Source organism: Staurois parvus, unplaced genomic scaffold (genome assembly GCF_062004578.1).
Source record: "Staurois parvus isolate SC_StPar_1 unplaced genomic scaffold, SC_StPar_1.0 ptg000362l, whole genome shotgun sequence".
Taxonomy (NCBI): Eukaryota; Metazoa; Chordata; class Amphibia; order Anura; family Ranidae; genus Staurois; species Staurois parvus.
Genome location: NW_028318158.1, coordinates 66,201 through 85,444, shown reverse-complemented (window position 1 = coordinate 85,444; position 19,244 = coordinate 66,201). Strand labels below are relative to the sequence as shown.

The 19,244-nt window shown below is 40.9% G+C and overlaps 1 long non-coding RNA gene across 1 annotated transcript; it reads left to right on the top strand.

Moving 5' to 3' along the window:
* The first annotated feature begins 7,697 nt into the window (after positions 1–7,697).
* LOC149456352 (uncharacterized) lies at positions 7,698–14,640 on the top strand. Its single transcript, XR_016313879.1, has 2 exons — positions 7,698–8,240; positions 14,045–14,640. It is a non-coding gene; the product is annotated as an uncharacterized LOC149456352 (long non-coding RNA).
* Positions 14,641–19,244: the final 4,604 nt, after the last annotated feature.

Genomic DNA, 19,244 nt, shown 5'->3' with positions numbered 1-19,244 from the left:
TCAATGTCTCGACACAAGAAAACAGCTACAAAATAGCCTCTAGATGGTACCGAACTCCTTCAAGAATTCATCATTTTAACCCTGCCTTCCCCAACAGCTGCTGGAGATGCGGGACCCCGGATGGGTCCTTTCTTCACATTTGGTGGTCTTGCCCGATTCTTCAACCATTTTGGCAGGAGGTCCACAGGTTAGTAGTGTCTATAAGTACCTTACCCTTAGCTCTCTCTCCTGCTCAATTCCTCCTCCATCATTCTTCCCTTCCCAGGGCTCAGTACTTTAAATCATTAGCCATGCACATGATCAACGCAGCCAGACTCTGTATTCTGGTTCTGTGGGGCTCCACTCGCTCTCCCTCTATACGTGAATGGCTCACCCGAGTGGGTAAAACGGCGGACATGGAAGAACTGGTTGCGACTGCTCTCGACACTCCTACGAAATTCTCTCACGTATGGGCCTGTTGGACCCATTTTCTGACTACCCCGGAGTATCGATCCCTCATGGACCAGCCTGTCTGAACCTGATATGGACTTCTCGATAGTGTCATTTAGTAGTATTTGACCTGAGGGTGCTGTCATACTCCCCCCTGTGTTACATGCGCATTCTTTCGACGCCGATGAAAGCGTATGTTCCACCCACTCCCGTTACTGTTTGTATTGAGGATAAGATATTTTTGACAGTTGTCCCCTCTCTTATTTTACCCTCCATATTTGCTTCCCTCCCCCCTCCCCTCCTTCTTTTTTTTTTTTCTCTCTCTCTTTCTTTCTTTCCCTTTTTTTTCTCGCCTTCTCTTGTCTTTTCTTTTCATATGCTTACACACGTCTCGGACAATTTTTCCAATAGAACATTGAGTAGGTGGTCAACATCACCTCCCGCAATTCGTCAGCGGTTCCCACGACAATTACTCCTACATTCGCACAATTCCATCATCGTATTCTGTAGTATTGACTTCTACTTAGGTATCGTATTTGCTCGTCTTCCCCCTACAGATTTTTACCGCAAGACAATATGGTAGGAGGCCAAACGTCTCTTTCTTTTTAGCACTTGACAAGCCTACCTAAATATTACAGGCACAACCCTGTCGTGGCCTAGTTCATCCACACTGTTTGGTTTTGCGTTGGACCTCATTTACCTTTGTATGATGCATGCTTTGCTGTATGTCCTATGTACACTTCATCTGTACATTTTCGTGTGATCACTTGTATCTTGTTTTCAATAAACTTTGTTTTTTGGAAAAAAATAAAAAAATAAAGAGGAACTGGAAACTCTGATGGAAGAGGAGAGAAGGAGAGTGTATAACAAAGTATTAAGTGAAAACTATAAATGGGGAGATAGGCCAGGAAAATATCTAATGAGATCCTTAAGGAAAAAAAAAATAGGAATTATATAGACAAAATAAAGAGCCCCAAGGGAGAATTGGTCCACTCAAATAAAGAGATTGCAAAGATGTTTGTGGATTATTATAGGAAGCTGTATAATATTATCCCAAATGAGGAAATAAATAATAGGGAAGAGGAAAAAAAGGAAAAAAGGAAGATTTATTTAAAAAATGCGGGATTACCAAAAATAAAAGAGGATCAACTAAATTCCCTAGAAGCAGAGATCACACAAGAAGAGATAAAGGTAGTAGTAAAAAATATAGAGATGGGGAAGAGCCCAGGACCAGATGGGTATACAGCAGGGTACTATAAAAAATTTAGCGAAATATTAAATCCCAAATTAGAAAAATTTATGAATGCCCTGGGAGGGGAGATGGACATGAGGGGAGAATCTTTACAGGTTCATGTAGTTCTGTTACATAAAGAAGGGAAAGACTCCTCACAGTGCTCGAGTTACAGGCCCATTTCACTGTTGAATTTAGACACTAAGATATATGCAAAAGTCCTAGCGAACAGGTTGAAGGAGTTTATGCCTGAATGGATACATGGAGACCAGGTGGGCTGTGTCCCGGGAAGAGAGGGCAGGGACAATGGATTGAGATCCCTGATGCTGATACAGAGAGGTAAAAAGGGGGAGGTACCGGTAGTGGCCCTTTCAGTTGACGCAGAAAAGGCCTTCGATAGAGTAGACTGGGGCTTCATGATGGACACCTTAGAAGCCCTGGGAATTGGAGGTAGAATGAGGAAATGGATTGGAAAACTGTACAGTAAACCCTCAGCAGTGGTAATAGTAAATGGGGAAAAAACAGAGCCCATCGGGATGTCAAATGGAACAAGACAGGGCTGCCCTTTGTCCCCCTTATTATATGTTTTGTCGATAGAGCCTCTCTTATCAACAATAAGGAAAAATGGAGATATAAGGGGAATTCAGATAGGAAGTGTAGAACATAAAGTGGCAGCTTTTGCTGACGACCTGCTGTTTTATGTGGGGAATCCCAGGATAACACTCCCAAACCTAATGAAGCTGCTGAAGGAATACGGAGAATTATCAAATTTAAAAATTAATCCAACAAAAACGGAGATCTTAAACATAAATATCCCAAAGAGTGAACAAGAGAAAATACAAGAAGAATTTCCCTTTATTTGGAAAGAAAGAGATATAAAATACTTGGGAGTAAGGCTTAGCGCGTCGTATAAAACCTTGTATAAACTAAACTATATTTCATTACTAAATTAAGTAAAGGGCGAATTAAATGCATTAGAGGGGAACCCCATCGTGGATAGGACGTATAAACCGGGTAAAAATGATAATTGTACCAAAAATTTTATATAGATTCCAAATGATACCAATTAAACTCCCGGAAGCCTTTTTCAAAGTAATAAAAAGAATGATAACAGGATATATTTGGAGGAAGAAAAAACCAAGGGTGTCCCACGAAATATTAAGTAGAGATAAAAAGAAGGGAGGTTTGGGAGTTCCAGATATAAAGAGATATTATAAAGCAGTAATATTAGGGAGAATCTTTGATTGGACATTCAATTTAGAAAGGAAGAGTTGGGTAAAAATTGAGAATACACTTAGTGGAACTAATTTGAATAGAATAATATGGCTACCAACACAATATAGAGGATTAAGGGAGGATTTGAGTTTGTACACTGTAAACGTATTAAGGGAATGGGATAAAATACACAAAAATATGAAATGGGAATTTAACTCTATACTTATGCCACTAAGAAATACAGAATTTTTTACACCAGGTAGAGAAGAGATAACAGGTAGATGGTTTATAAAGGAGGATGTCCAACTCAGAGATATAATGGGGAATGGGAAATTGAAGACCTTTAAAGAGTTGGAAAAGGAAAAGGGAAACATCTTCACTAGGTTAGATGAGTGGCGTTATTATCAATTAAAATGTTTCTGGGGAAACCTCCCAAAACCCCTGAGACCCAAAAAGGATTGGAATTTGTTTGAAAGGTTGTTAGATGCACGGGGTGATGGGAAACATGGAATAGCTAAAGTATATGGAATTCTCACAGAGTTATACACAAACACTAAACCATTGCACATTGTGAATTGGGAAAGAGATATGAGGGTGGTATTAGATGAAGGAAAACAGAAAAAAATAAATAGATTAGTTCACGAAAATGTAAGCTTGAGAGTTGTGGAATTAAATTATAAATGTCTGACAAGATGGCACATTGTTCCGAGTTTGGAGCGTAAGATAAATGCGGAGAGATCACAGTGGTGTTGGCGAGAGTGTGGGGAAGTGGGGACAGTTTATCACATTTGGTGGGAATGTCCAATGATTCAAATATTCTGGAAAAAAATAATATACTTAATAGAGAACATCACTGAAATGAACATCGGGTTAGATCCTGGGATGTGCCTGTTACACAGTTCAGAGCTATCAGTTAGTAAATATAAGAAATTAGGTTTGGGGTATTACTTGAACGCAGCAAAAAACCTGATCCCTAAGTATTGGAAGAAAAAAGAAATACCGAAAGAGGAAGAGTGGATAGAGAGAGTAAACTGGACTAAGGAGAGGGAGAAGACATATTATATTCAGGAAGATAAGATGGAATTATATCTCGCGAAATGGGAAAAATGGGAAAACTTTGTAACAAGTATGAGAAAGTGATAAGTAGAACGTCATAGAGAAACAACTGGGAAGGTTATGCTTGCTTTAGATACAAGACAAGGAAATGCAGAGTGGAGGGGGGGGGGGGAGGGGCTAAGGTTTTAAGAGGGGGTAAAGGAAGAAATAAGAAATAATTGTATATTTATGATGTTTGAGATGTAATTGTCTATTCTTATTTTTCTATTGTTATTTCTGTGAAAATGATTAATAAATATTTAAATAAAAAAAAATAAACACTAGACCACACTGGGTATCTATAGATGCTCAAGCTTGTTCCTCAGTGCCAATAGACTTGGTTCTTTGGCTCCCTTTGAAATACTGAAGGGCCATCATGTGCCTTAGACTTTCCCACTATAGTTTTATGGGACTCGACCTGCAGACGTTGACCCCTCAGTTCCTCTCACACCCCCGTGGTACCCCTCTTAAACAACCCAATATTTCCACCAGACATGACACCTGTTCAGTTTTGTTGATGGACAAATAAAGGCCTCTACCATATAGGACAATTTATTGATCATAGGGGGATACGTCCCTCTTCATATTATATACAGGATCTGGAGATGCCTCTGAGAGCTTTCGCTTGCAACAAATACACCATTTTCTCTACACCCTACAGAAGAAGAGTTCTGACCTCTCGGTCTGCACACATTTCGAAAACAGATGTATACAAGAGACTCTCCTGAGGGGTTGCATCTGCATGCTGTATAAATCATTTGTCTCCCCCTCTTTGACACTTCCCTACCAATTTGCTTGGGAAAGGGATTTTGGCATATCCCCTGATGTGGAGGAATGGCGGACCTGGTCTACATGCATTCATAAGGGCATAATGAATGTAGCACTAACTGAAGCAGGGTACAAGGTGCTCACAAGATGGTACTTAGTACCCGAGCGTCTTTCTAAAATGTACCCAGGTTTGTCTCCCTCCTGCTTTAAGGGCTGTAGCCAAGTTGGCTCTGCTCTCCATATGTGGTAGACCTGTCCCAAGGTCCGTTGATTTTGGATACGGGTTCATTCATTAATCTATTCAGTAACTATGGTTAATATTCCCAAAGAAGCTCGGACTACTTTGCTCAATGAACCTGTAGACAGTGTCCCAAAATCAACGCAGACTTTGATATACTATATGTTCCTAGCAGCCAAAATAGCTATTGATACTGCTTGGAAAATCCCCATGACTGATTTGGCCTTAATGAAACAGAAACTAACTTGGATCATGCTACACAAAAAACTAGTCAGTGTTCTGTGGGATAAACTACCCTGGTTTGAAAAAATATGGCATCCCTGGTTATCCTACCTGCAGGTACTGGGCACTTAAGGTCGACATCAGATTGGAGGCGTGGCGGATTTCCCGGACGGGTGTATACTTCCTCTTTTACTCTTCCCTCTCTCTTCCTCTTTCCTTCTCCAATTTCTTCTCTTTTTTTCCTTTATTTGCATTGCCTGTTTTAATTGTTTTGGTGCATTTTTGGTCCGCCTTTTGGACCTTTACTCAGGGTTAAGGAATATAGTCTAGACTGCATAGGTGATCCATCCCCCATGAGGATATGAGAATGTTAATTTTGAACCGTCTCTAGTGTTATTATTTCTTTTCCCCCTTTTCCAATTTTTGGGAAAAAAATTATGCCAGACAGATAAGTCTGCTGTTTAGTACTGCAGTGGTCCCTGTATAGGCTGGAGTCAATTTCATACCATAGTGGCCCTTGTCTGCCCAGTCAACTAGATGTTTGAGTGTATTCCTGCCCATCGCCCTCTGCAGAGCAGACACTGATGGCCTGACTCGAAGTCCCCCCTTCTTTTCTTTTGCAGTCTTTCTTGGAACATACTTGACACAGTGTTATCCGGACTTCTTTGTGATCAACCGTTTTGATGTGATCCCACATATATGCATAAGGACTTCATCTTACCTGAACTCTCTTTTTTCCCCTCATGTCCCTCATTTTTGATGTTCTTTTATTATTGTCGCCTATGTATAAATCTTGATTGTAGATTTATTTAAAACGTAATAAAAAGAGTGAAACAGAAAGTGTGGAAAATGCATGTTGCCTGACCACGCAGAGTTTAGAGGGACCCAAAAACTCATCAGCCTTCAAGAGAGTTGCGCTACATAGCTGTTTGTGTATTTCTTAGTGGCAAATGCATCTTCTATTTCTTGTATGACTGTCACAGATACAGGAAAATAAGGGAAGATCTCCCTGTGGGGTCACAGACAGACAGAAGAATCTGGCAGTAATTTGATCTTTCTCCGCTTTAAAACCCAAAAAGCTAAAAAAAATCCAAAAACAAAAAGTGAACACAAATAAGTTATTTTCACAAATCATTTTTAATGGCATTTGTAGTTCCCCTTTCATTTCACACTGATTACCACGAGCTGTCTAATGCGGGCCATAGATGGGATGAAAAACGTCTGAAAATCGGGCGAAAAAAAAATCGGCCGATTTTCGGATCGTTAGTGCAGTAATCAGTCAGCTGTTTTTAGTGATTTTTGATTTTTTGGATTATCGGCACTGCTGGAAAATAATCAGCCAAATTTGTCGTTCTGCCAATGATGGATAAATCTGCCGATCTTTTTCCAATTTTAAAAAATGCGCATGAGCAGTGACATGAAAGAAGAAGGAAAAGAAGAAAAGGAAATAAAGAGAATATGAATGAGAAGAAGAAATAGAATATGAATAAAAAGAAGAAATAGAATATAAAGAAGAAGAAGAAATAGAAGAAATAGAATATGAATAAGAAGAAGGAAAAGAAGAAATACAATATGAAGATGATGAAGAAAAAGAAGAAATAGAATATGAATAAGAAGAAGAAAAAGAAGAAATATAATATGAATAAGAAGGAGAAAAAAAAAAGAATTTCAGTCTGATATAATATTTGACATTTAAAAGTACAGCAACATTGTATCTATTTGTATCCGAATAGAAACATCTGTATCAGAAATGGATACAAATAGATACAATGTTGCAACTTTTTCTTCTTCATCTTCTTCTTCTTCTTCATATTCTATTTCTTCTTTTTTCATATTCTATTTCTTCTTCTTCTGCATATTCTATTTCTTCTTCTTCTGCATATTTTAAATATTTGCCGGCCATAGACGGGATGAAAAACATCCAACTTTTTTTTACCAATGGTGGTAACGTCGGCTGATTGAACAACCGATTTTTCGTTTTTCCCAAAAAAAAAACGGTCGGTTTATTCCCTGCATAAGTTCTGAAAACATAAATTATGTCCGTTAGCCGCCTTTTGCTCTTTCCCTCCCTTCCGGTGTCATTGCCTGGTTGGTGGATAACATTCCAGATGGCACACAATACAAATCAATTACACACTGGAGAGTTTCATGTTTTGTGATCTATACTCGGCCATTTAAAGGAACAACCCCCCGCCCCCCCCTTTTTGCAGAAACATTGGGGATATGAAAATATGAATTCATGACTTAGGCCGGTGGGACTAGAAGGAAGGGGAGGGGGGCACAAATTGTGTGGTGTTGTACAATGAGACGGAACTTAATAAAGAGAATGTGACAGGGCAGCCCCTGCAGCATGCAGAAATCTTAATTGGTATCATGCTATGTATTCCCACTTGGTGAAGTGGACACACTTTATTGGTCAGCCCCAGGCAGCTGCTGTCAGCATGGATGGTTCTGACTATATAGGGAAGCAGACACAAGTTAGGTTTGTCCCCACAGCCATGGCGGATGGAGCAAACATGCATAACAAATGGCTGGTAATATGCACAACTCTGGCTTTTGACCTAGGTGGGGCGGGCGAGACTAGATGATAAATCTTTCTTGCTGCTTCACTTTTCAGATGGGCTAAAGGTGCGCATTGCAATCTTTTCCCTTTGCATCTATTATTTTTACCAACGGTTTCAGGATGAATTGGAGCCTTTATTCATTTCAGTCTGCCTTCTGGCAATTGCTCATTAGATTATGAATGTGCCTCATGTCATTAATAAGAAGATGTTGTCCTAGATCATGAATTGCAATCTTCAGGCCTATTAAGATTGGGGAACTACAAGTCACAGCAGCATACTACCAGATCAGACATTTAGACTGAAAGTCAGATGTTGACTCTGGTGACTGTGTACTCAAGCACTGAAGACTGCGTTGTGGGGAGATAAGAGGCGGATGACTAGCTGTATTTGCATCTTGTCATCTAAGTAACATAACTTTGACGATTTTCACTCTCAGCCTCGCCCAACTCAGAGATTTTCCAGCTTACGGGACAGCCATGTAAGTACCAACAAGGAGTGGACATCAGTGGTGCAGGTTAAAGCAGTTTAAAACCCAAAAGCAAACATTTACTATATTGCAGCTTACCAATTCTGAGATGTGATGGCTGCATTCGTATTCTTTTTTAGGCTTTCTTTCCCTTATTTGCAACCGGTTATTCTGCCAGTAAGTCTGTTGTTTTTCAACAGAACAAGTTGTTCTGCAGATGTAGCAGTTACAGAGTTGAGACCACTGACAGGGGTGCTTACAAAGATTATCTTTTTTAAATTTATTTATGTAAAACCTATATCCCAAAGGAAAAAAAAACTCTTGCTGTAACTGATTATAAAGTTAGCTGGAGTTTATCTTCAATTTGTTAGTGTATCTAAATGTGCTAGTATATCTAAGGCAGGCCATACATTATTCATTGTTTTTGTTCAACAAGCAGGTTGAATGAAAGAAAAAAGCCAATTCCCTTACCCACACATTCTATGTGGATGGAGGAAATTTTTCCCCCTGAGCTATTGTATTCTGCTGGTGGAGTGCCTTCCCTGCCAACAGAATACAATGATCAGTGCTGTTGGCTATGACTAATCGTTTGGGAAAAACTAACAGGCTAGTCTCTGCTGAACCGGACAAAATTGGATCTATATATGGCCGGGCTTAACACTCCTTTCCCCCCAGATTAACAATGCTGCTATCCAAAGGTGCCCCCTGTGTTCCTTCATCCAGCGTGGAGGAACTCTAATACTGGCCAGATCACCAGGTGAAAACAAAGGGTAGAAAGCTTAAAAAAAAAACCAGATGCGGCCACCACATATAATGATGCATAAGCTGCAATCAGGACCAGGACAAGAGGTGGGCAGGAGGGGCGCTGCTCTGTGCGCAGTGGTTTACTGTATGGATGGGGGAGCCAGCGAGCTCATTCTGATACAAGGAATTTTGACAAATGGGTGACTGCTGGGGGTAGCATCCTCTAAGCTTGCACATAATAAAGAGGAGGGGGGGGGAGCGCAGTTTGGCTTCTCTGCCCCAGGTGCTGAATGACTTGTCCCAACATTGGCTACAATATATAAAATTTTTGGTTTTGGGTTTAATACCGCTTTAGGTTCGCAGTTAAAACTTTACACATACAAATGGTAACCGTCACCACATGTATCAAAACATGTAATATTCACAGTATCTGCTTTAACAATTCTGATTCAAATTCTGATACTTGCTGCTACACTCAGACAGGAATGAAACAGTTTTTAAAATATGGTAGATTTCTTCAAAGAGACCATGCCTTCCTTCATTTTGGGTTGCAGCATTTTGAGATACAGCTTAATGATTTTAAAATATTGTTTTTAATGGAAAGAAAATAATCAGGTCATCCTCATGGATGAGCTGGTGCTAAATGGCAGCCTGGGCTTATCCTATGCCCCACAGACTGTACAAGTACTCCTTGATTAACCGCTTCAATATTGGGCATATTCACCCCTCCCTGCACAGGCAAATGTTTAACTTTCAGTACTGTTGCACTTTGAATGACAATTGCACGGTCATGCAACACTGTACCCATTTAAAATTGTTATCTTTTTTAAGACAGATAGAGCTTTCTTTTGGTGGTATTTAATCACCACTGGTTTTTATTATTTTTTGCTAAACAAACGAAAAAAGACCGAAAATTCTGTAATAAATTTTGCAAATAAGTAATTTTTCTTCTTCACTGATGTGTGCTGATGAGGCTGCACTGATGGGTATTGCTGAGACAGCATTGATGGGCACTGATGAGGCTGCAGTGATGAGGTGGCACTGATGGGTACTGATTGACACTGCTAAGCTGCACTGATGGGTACTGCTATGCTGAGGTGGCACTGATGGGTACTGCTGAGGCAGCACTGATGAGGCTGCACTGATGAGCACTGATAAGGAGGCACTGATAGGCAGAACTGATGGGCACTGATTGGCACTGCTAAGCTGCACTGATGGGTACTGCTATGCTGCACTGATGGACACTGATAGGGCTGCACTGATAAATAGGACACTGATGAGCAGTGCTCTGATTAAGCAAAGTACTGACAGCCTTGCCGTGCTAGTCATTTTTCAAATATAGTGCGGTACTATAGTGGTTAACCCCAGCCTTATGGGTGAAACACATCAGAGGAGAAGGTCCCAAGTGGGGACTCTCTGTTCATGTTGTTCATATAAATAAAGTTACTAGCACTTGATTTTTCTTCAGCTGGTCTTGGATTGATATTTTATTTAAATAAAATACTAGAAAATACTATATTCAGACCTATTTGCATACCTCTTTGCATTTCAGTGCTGCTCAACTCCTCCAACCTTTTTCAGCCACTTCTTGTTTAGATACACCTGCTCCAGGGGGGTCAGCTGCACGCCATTGTTCTGGACTGGCTTCCCTTTAGTGACAATGCTTGGCCACAGCTGAGCAATCTGCAGGGGCATAGCTGCATGTAGTCTCCACCAGGGGCAGGTGTGATTGAGTGACAACACAGCAGCACATGTGAGAGACAATTGTCACCCTGTAACAGGAAGTAGATTCACGGCAGGCTCACTAGGTTCATTATTTTATTGAATTCTGTGGATTTGAATGGATTAAAAATTAAAAATAAAAATTACAATAATGTGTTAAAGATTATGGGCTCCATTCACGCAGCAGTATGTACCATTTTAAGATCTTAGCGTTTTAAAAACATTTTTTGCAATGCACTAAAGAACGTTAGTAAACTGCTGCATACACTATTTCTTAAAGTGATGTGATATTTTAGTAGTGAAACTAGAGATATTTTAATGCTGGCAGCTGCTGCTGCCCTTAACAACCAGTGAATAACTGGTTGTTAAGGAGCCGACACCTGCCGCATCCTTAACAACCATGACTCATTCATTTGCTGTCAGTGAGATTCGCAGCTGACAGCAGAATGTAAGCAAAAGAAGAGCCGGGGTTCTTGGTTCTCCAAGCCTTTTTTTTACATGGAGTCTCCCTCAAAATCCATACCAGATACCAGAATTCTTTTGCTTACAATCTGCTGTCAACTGGGAATCCCACTGACAGTAAAAAAGTCATGGTTGTTAAGGAAATGGCAGGTGCCGAAAGGTGGATTGGGGGGCCCAAGCTGTGGCTGGTTTGTTGAGCCTGGAGACAGCATGTAGATAGGTCATAAGTATGACCAATTCTAACAGCCAGGCTGGACTATTAGCGCTAGTGTGCACTGACTTTTCACTCTCATGTGGAACTATCAGCAATATATTAAAGTGACATTCAATTAGAAAACCTCATTAATGTTCATACTGTATATATTATAATTAACCTCAAGCATTGGACAAATCCTGAAAATTATAAAATTAAAGCCATTAAAAGATATTTATCCCAATGAAAATCTAAATTGAAAATATCCACCCTTCCCTTAGAAACACTACTTTATTAATATAAACAACATGATAATGACATGTTCATTTTAAAGGATTGCTAACCCCCCCTCAAAAATGTAATGCTGCTTTTCTTAGATGGTGGTGGTTAACGGTGGCTGCATTAGATTAAATGTTTTAGGTTGAAAACATTTTCAGCAAGTACAGAAAATATCTGTTGATCCTACTAGAAATGCAGTGTCCTTGTAACTTCCTCTGACATTAACTAAAAACACAAACAATGTTATCTGCCTTTTGCAAACTACTTCTCTCCACCCCCATGTAATGAAGATGAAGAGACAGGGGCGTAGATAAGGGGGAGGTCAGGGGGTCTGAACCCCACTCAGAGCACAGTTGCCAACCATCCCTGCAGTCCTCAAAATTTCCACTCACCCACGAGTGGAAATAAGGTGGCGGCGAGAAGTGCCGGGACAAGAGGTGTGTAGGAGGGGTGGAGTTGGGGGCAAGGACAAGCAGTGATCTCCTGTATGGCTTTCAATGAAGCAGCTGGAAGCCGAGGGAGGGAGAAGAGGAGAATCAGCTTCCAACTGCTTCAATTAAAGCCATACAGGAGATTGCTGCTAGTCACCGCGCCCACTGCTGCACAGAACATACCTGATCGTTCCGGTTTCTTTCTGCCCCCCGTCCGCCTTACCGCCGCTGTGTTCTTCTCAGTGCCCAGCCCCTCCCTCCATCCTCCACACCAATAGGAGAAGAGGGGAGAGAGGCTGGATCTACTATCCCTCCCCCTGTGCCTGCCCACACTCCAGCCCATGCAGCTTCAGAAGGGTGTGGGCGGGAACCTGAACACAGCAGCTGACAGCCCTGAATTGATGCATCTGAGTGAGTCATGGTGAGCCCAACATAACCTTCCTTCCATCCCTCCCTTCCTTCCACCCACCCCTCCCTTCCTTCCTTCCACCCACACCTCCCTTCCTTCCACCCACCTTGTCCTTCCTTCCACCCACCACTCCCTTCCTTCCACCCACCCCTTCTTCCACCCACCCTTCCTTCCACCCCTCCCTTCCTTACTTCCATCCACCCCTTCCTTCCTTCCTTCCACCCACCTCATCCTTCCTTCCACCCACCCCTTCCTCCCTTCCTTCCACCCTCCCCTTCTTCCACCCACCCTCCCTTCCTTCCACCCACCCCTCCCTTCCTTCCTTCCTTCCTTCCTTCCTTCCTTCCTTCCTTCCTTTCCTTCCTTTCCTTCCACTTACCCTTCCTTCCACTCACCCCTCCCTTCCTTCATGGGGGAGAAGTTGGGGGGAGTGGTAAAAATGCAGCTAAGCTGCGAGCTGAACCCCCTCCCCCCCCCAGTAAAAAAAATATCCACAGCTCTGTGAAGAGAGGAAGACATATTGGAGGTCCAGCATGGGTAACAACCATGTGTCCCTCCACAGATACAGTGCAGTGAGTGAATGTAGCTACCCAAGGATAGGAAGTGTGATATACACAAAGATCACCAGTTGAAAATGAAGTAAAAGAATAAAATGCAGCCAACATATCTGAGGACTGGTAACCTGAGATATATTTTTTAGAGGTTTGATACACTTTGATACTCTTGAGGCTTGTTCATAGCACAGAGTATGTGTAATTGTGCACCTTCTGCATGTGTGCTGATGTGTGGTATGCAGGGTGAACACACGCTGCAATTCATTGTCAAAACAATAGAGCGCTTACCTTTTTTCTCTTCTTTTAAAACTTGTAATTCTATGTATTGTAACACATTGACGCATGTTGTAGTATTTTTGTGCGCTCCAAAAAAAGAGGTTTACATTTTTCTTCAGTGCATGGCAACACAATGGTTTGGTGAACTGAGCATGTAGACTGTTGTATTTGTTATGTGTTCTGTTTCAAATGTCGCTTTATGTAGTGACATAGCTCCATAGACTCCTGCCGACCTGGCACCTTCCACAGGCAGCTTAACTCTTCAATAAGGCACAGAAGTTGAATCCAAGTAAAATTTTGCTTCGGCTAATTGCAGTACAGGGGATATGTTTACATTCTTTTGAAGTGTAAAAAGACAATGGGGAAATTTACTAAAACTGGTGCACACAGAAATTGGTACAGCTGTGCACAGTAACCAATCAGAAAACCTGGAAGCTGATTGGTTAGTATGCACAGCTGCTCCAGATTATGTATGCACAGCTAGGGCTACACTAACTAGCACTAATCAAGAGGGGAGGACAGAGGGAATAACCAAAATCACATTTAAACAGGTTGTAGTGATCAGAAACTGCCATTAGATGTCAGCATACAATTGAACAATGATAACCTGCTGCATATGAATACAAGATGTGTAAAGTAAGGGGGGGGTGGCTGCTAGAGTGCTCAGCCCCGAATAAATTTCACTAGCTGGATTTATCAGGATAGCTGCAAGACCACAGATGTAATTTTACTCATTCCACTTTCAGGAGCAAGATTGTAGCCTGTGACCTACCCTCCAATGTTGGCCTTCTGGATGTGTTAAGGAGTAAAGTGATCATAGCAGAGGAGACTTTGAAGAGGAGCAGGCCAGAAGAGGTCCAAAAGCTCAGCCTCAGTCTTGGAATTTGACTTTTCTCAGATGGGGGGACAATTGCCCCCTGTGGATTTTCATGGTGCTAAGACCTCATGACCGTTTGCCACCTCTGCGAGCCTTTCAGCAAGGCACTACATTGTGCTGAGTTTCCACGTCTCAGAACCCATCAGGCAGAAGACAAAACCTTTCCGTAATGTCATATTTCCGACATAAATTACCTGCACCTTTCAACTTCATTTTTATAACATGTTCTTGTCTGATTTGTAGAGGATTAATCACAGAGATTTATCCCATCCAACGTATTAATGTCATTTTTTCATTTGGATACTAAATTGGAGTGCACCCTTAATGAGCAGTGCGATATTCTTCCGTCGAAGAAATGAGGGGGAAATATATGGAAAGATGGGCTCTTCTTATAGGATGAGTCTATTAAAGATTTGAAGTTAATTATCTGGTCTACTAATAATAAACATGATGCAATTAAATTCACCTTGACTTGTAACTTTAATCAAATTAATTTTCTTGATGTTGCTGTAATTAAAGAGGGGGATCATCTAGAGACAGATTTATCGCTGAAATGTACGGATAAAAACAATTATTTATTGGCTAGTAATTTTCACCTTGTAGTCAAAATTATGTTTCAGCCAATTTGAGGCAAAAAGATTTGCACAAAGGAGGGAAGCGGGCGGAATGGGAATGAGGTTTCCAGAGAGCGACAAGATGTGGCAGTGAAACATCAGGGATCAGCGTGAAATGTTATTGTTCATTTATTGGACAATGTAGATATTTACTAATGAGTGTACTTTTAAATAGTCTACTTCTCTGGTGTGTTCTCATTAAAGTATATGTGAACTCATAAAAAATATCTTTACTCATCAAAATATTCAAAGTATATATAAACCCATAAAAAATATCTATACTTATCAAAATATTCATTAAAGTATATTTAAACCCCCCAAAATCTTTACTTATCAAAATTTTCATTAAAGTATATGTAAACCCCCCAAATCTTTATCAAAATATTCATTAAAGTATATTTAAACCCATAACAAATATCTATACTTATCAAAATATTCATTAAAGTATATTTAAACCCCCAGAAATCTTTACTTATCAAAATATTCATTAAAGTATATTTAAACCCCCAAAATCTTTATTTAATAAAATTTTCATAAACGTATATTTAACCCTCCCAAATATTTACTTATCAACATATTCATTAAAGTATATTTAAACCCCCCAAAAACTTTACTTATCAAAATATTCATTAACATATATTTAAACCCATAAAAAACATTTTTACTTATCAAAATATTCATTTAAGTATATTTACACCCAAAATAAATATTTCTTTACCAAAATATATGTAAACCCAGTCACTAAAATCTTAAATAAAAGCTTTTACACATTAGCATTTCAAAAATAATTTATCAATATTTTTAAATCTGCTGCTTTCATTAAAATAACACCTGCTAATTCTGCCATGAAGGTGCTTATTCGGACACTTCCTGTTATAGGGTGATAACTGTGTTATTGTCTTGCAGTTGTGCTCCTAGGTTGTCACCTTGTTGGAGCCTATAAGTGGCCTTTTCAACACATATTAGACAGGCATGGTTCACTGTTGGCACCATTGGGAACCATGTCCTGAGAAATATCATGCTGAAGTGTAAGTAGACAGTAAATTGTTGTAAAAATGTTCCAGGAGATCAGAGGGACTAAGATGCAGCAAAGCATGTAATAAAAGTTAAAAACAAGTGTTCAATTTAAAAATGGGAGTTGTTTTGAATACACATTACTTTAGCAAGCTAAATGCCACTCCGTTAGGAAGGAAATAGTTGCACAACACTGGATGTATCACAAAAGTCTTCAATTGTTGTATAAAATGTCAAGAAGCATGGCAGCATGGCAATGACAGCTCCCTCTCTTGAACCACCCCTATTACATGTTTCAACCAATAAGGACTTAATCATAGAAGTTGGAGTGGAGCTTGGTGCTCCCCTTAGATATAAGCCTGTTAGGGCTTAAATCTACCTGAAGGTGTATATTTATAAGGTGATAAATCTGACATTCACCAGACAGGTGAATCTTCCAAACGCCTGTGTTTTTAATGACAGTTATCAATGTGAAAGTCGCACTCACTGCTTTATAGATCATATGTGTATGTTTCAAGTTATGATCATATGATTTTCTAATTTTTCTAATGATTACTTAGTTTGCTATTTTGTATTTAGGTTATTATTGGCTATCTGTATATTAGGTAATACCATTAGCACCCTGGGTTCATTTTACTGTATGCAAAGGTATGTGTTCTTGCATTGTACAAAAATAATAATAAAAAAAAATTAATAAAAACCTGGCTACGGCTCTACTAAAAATATGTACTCTCAAAATTAAACAGGACTTCCAGTGGCAGCTAAGCATGCAAGCTCAATATAGTTATCAATTCATATTCATATCAATATCTGTTTATTACATAACAAAAATCATAGAAAAAAAGGCACAAAAAGCAAACAGATGTAGCGCCCTCTAATGCAGATAGATTATTTAGTGTAGCTCAAGGCTTGTTAAAAGCCTTAGTGTGAGACAGAGGGGTTACTTCAGGTCAGGCTGGAGAGCTCTACAGGTCAGTCATCTGGTCCCTCCCCCTGCTCTAGAAGCTTGGAGAAGCTTCTAGAAGTCAGTAGACGGAAGCTAGGAAGAGCTGATCTGCATATTTATGGGAATCTTACCAGTCGCAGGCAGGAGGCCTGGCAGTGTGGCAGACTGGCCCATAAATATGACAGAGCCTGGCCAGCAAGGGAGTCAGTTGGAAGATGGATGGCTGAGGTGCTGCTGTGTAGCCTGGGAGGAAGCCCTGGAGATAGGGGTTCTGCTTCCAGGCTGGAGGTTGAGGGAAGGAGGAAAGCTGAAAGAGGGAGCTCCACTGCCCTGCAGTCCACCTGGGAAAGAAAGCCTACAAAGTCTGGGAAAAAAAACAGCCCAGCAGAAGGCCTGAAAGCAGTTCCATCCATAGCTGCAGGACTAGGAACTGTGAGTACCTCTACACCCCCAAGTCCTATAAGGAAAAGTCTGCTAGATGCAAGTTATTGGCAAGTCTTCAGGAGACAGTCTAATGCTTACACAATTCCTTGACCTGGGATCAGATACCATAGCCTAGTGGGCTGGTAATTTGTTCACCAAGAGCTCCTACAAGTTGTCCACTCAGGGGACTCCGAATTCCTAGGTGATTACTTTCCTAAAGACTGTTGTGGTTGCGGCTGGAACACAGTCATTGTCTGTCATTTTGCAGTGTACTAAAGAAGGAAACTGTCATCATTTTGTTATTCTTTAACCAAATTGGGCATTCCGTAACCCCTTTACCCTATCCAAGTTGAATTCCCTAGTAAATCCTAAAAAACAAGCCCATGGACTGTTGTGTCTGGAAAACACATGTTGCTTGGCTATGTATGTGTGTAGGGGTAGCTCTACACACATACATAAAACCCTTAAACTACCCCAAATATTAATGAAAATAACAGATGTGGGACTAAAGTTCTCATATGATGATGTCTGATAATATCTCTTCTGTACAGGAGTATGAATTAATGTCCCAAAGAATCCACTGTTATGCATGACTTGTTAAAGCGCATGCGCGCAAAACATGTTGTCCTGGCAACCGGCCTCTTCGTCCTAAAGCTGCGGCTCCAGCAAGAGTTCCTCCCCTCCGTCTCTCCACATCGTGGTGACGTCATCCGGGACGCTGGGACATCGGATACACGTGGTCCCTGCACTGACAGGCATTCTACTCCACTACTTCCCTCTGAGCGGACGGGCCGTCCATCTTGGAACCTGGCTTCTTAAAGCCACAGGCTGGTTATCTATTTTTTATCATATGTATTATTAAAGGCACACCTCAATATAAGGTGTATTACTTTTATCACAAAACTACACAGCGCCTGACTCCTGTTCATACTTTCCACAAACTGATGTGTTTTTACCGTGGCAGCAGTGAGTTTTTTCCCTACCAATCACATTTGATATATACCATTCACTTATTTCCTTTGAGACACATCTGTGCGCTTTTATCCAGACTGTTCTTCCAGTGTTATGCATGTAGCATTACCCCATAAAGCTCTGCACAGCTAGGCAGTACACATTTTCCTCCACACTTTGCACTCAGAGTCAGTAAACAGTTCTTCAGCCTGGTTTTGTTATTTTATTAAGGGGTATACAACTTGGATGGGGTTGAGGGGAGCATGGGATGCCCAAGGAACTGTAAACTTGAGGACAACTATATACAAACATGTGGACCAAAATTAGTCTCTCCTTTAAGAGCCTCCAAAGCTTTCTCTTGTACCTCCTCGGACCCTAGCTGAATCCTCTTCTTCACCCAGCTGCCTGAGACTATTCCCTGGGCAAGGGGACCCAAAAGCTGCAAACTTGAAACAGTTGCAGATGAGGAGCTAGTTGGGTTCTCTACCTGACTGCCCTCTCCCGTTATCTGGCCCAAGGGGTAAAGGGTTACTCACTCTGTTTCTACTGGAAGCTTAGTGGGTTGGTGGCTGCCTTCAGGCCTGATGCTGGTCTGGCTCCTTCCTTGCTCCACAGGCTGTCCTCTCTCAGGAGACGTTGAGGCAGAGAGATCCTCCTTTACAGCACCCTGCCACTAGGTGGGCCCCTTTCCTGGCTCCACACCTTCACTCCATCTTCCACCTGATATTCTACCCTGCTGATCAGGCTCAATCATATTTAAGGGCTATCCTGGCCCCATGCCAAGATCCCTTAAGTATGCAGGCCAGCTCCTCCTCACCCCCACATACTGACTTTTAGAAACGTCTCCAGCTTCTAGAGCAGGGGGAGGTATCAGAGAACTGACTTGCAGAGCCCTCAGCCCTGACCTAAAGTAACCTTGCTGGCTCATACCCAGGCTCCTACCAAGCCTCTATCTAAGAAAAAGACTAACTCCCCCTAGCTGAACCTGAAGGGTCTTACATACATGAAAAAAGCTTCCTCCAATAGAAAACTTGAGAAATTTGTACAATTAAGGAAATATCTTCCACATCATCAGACATCATCATATGAGAACTTTAGTCCCACATTAATTATTTTCAATA